This window comes from Corylus avellana, chromosome ca8 (genome assembly GCF_901000735.1).
Source record: "Corylus avellana chromosome ca8, CavTom2PMs-1.0".
Taxonomy (NCBI): Eukaryota; Viridiplantae; Streptophyta; class Magnoliopsida; order Fagales; family Betulaceae; genus Corylus; species Corylus avellana.
Genome location: NC_081548.1, coordinates 3,278,560 through 3,279,217, shown reverse-complemented (window position 1 = coordinate 3,279,217; position 658 = coordinate 3,278,560).

Here is a 658-nt window from a genome sequence, read left to right as displayed (position 1 = left end):
ATTTTTTTTAAAAAAATTTTAATTTTTTTTTATAATATTAATTAAATAATTAAATTTATAATTTTTTTTTATTACTTTAAGCATTTAGAATAAGAAAACTTTCTACCCAAATGATGGAAGGAACAAGCAATAGGAGAAAATTCATTTTACTTCCTAAAGTTTCATGAGTTTTTTAATTCAAATCCTAATATTTAAAAATTGGCAATGTACCCCCCTAATGTTTCAAAAAATTTCAATTCAGACATTCCGTTACTAATTTCTGTATAATTGGACGAAAATTGTCCCACGTGAGATTTTGATGCTATCTATTTCAATTTTGTCCTCATTAGTAACGGAGGGTCTGAATTGAAATTTTTTGAAACATTAGGGGAGTACATTGTCAATTTTTAAATATTGGAGTTCGAATTGAAAAACTCTTGAAACTTCAAGGGGTAAAGTGAATTTAACCCTAAGAAATATTTTTTATTTATTTTTAGATAAGTGAAGGAATAAGGAAAATCTTTCATCTAAAGAAAGCTAGAGAGAGAGAGAGAGAGAGAAAGAGAGAATAATTAGCAAACAACCCACATGGGTGGCAGTTGGGAAATTACTCAGAGGTTGGTTGAAGAAGAAACATAAAAGAGAAACATAAAAGGTTTATACGGTTGGAGATTGGTCA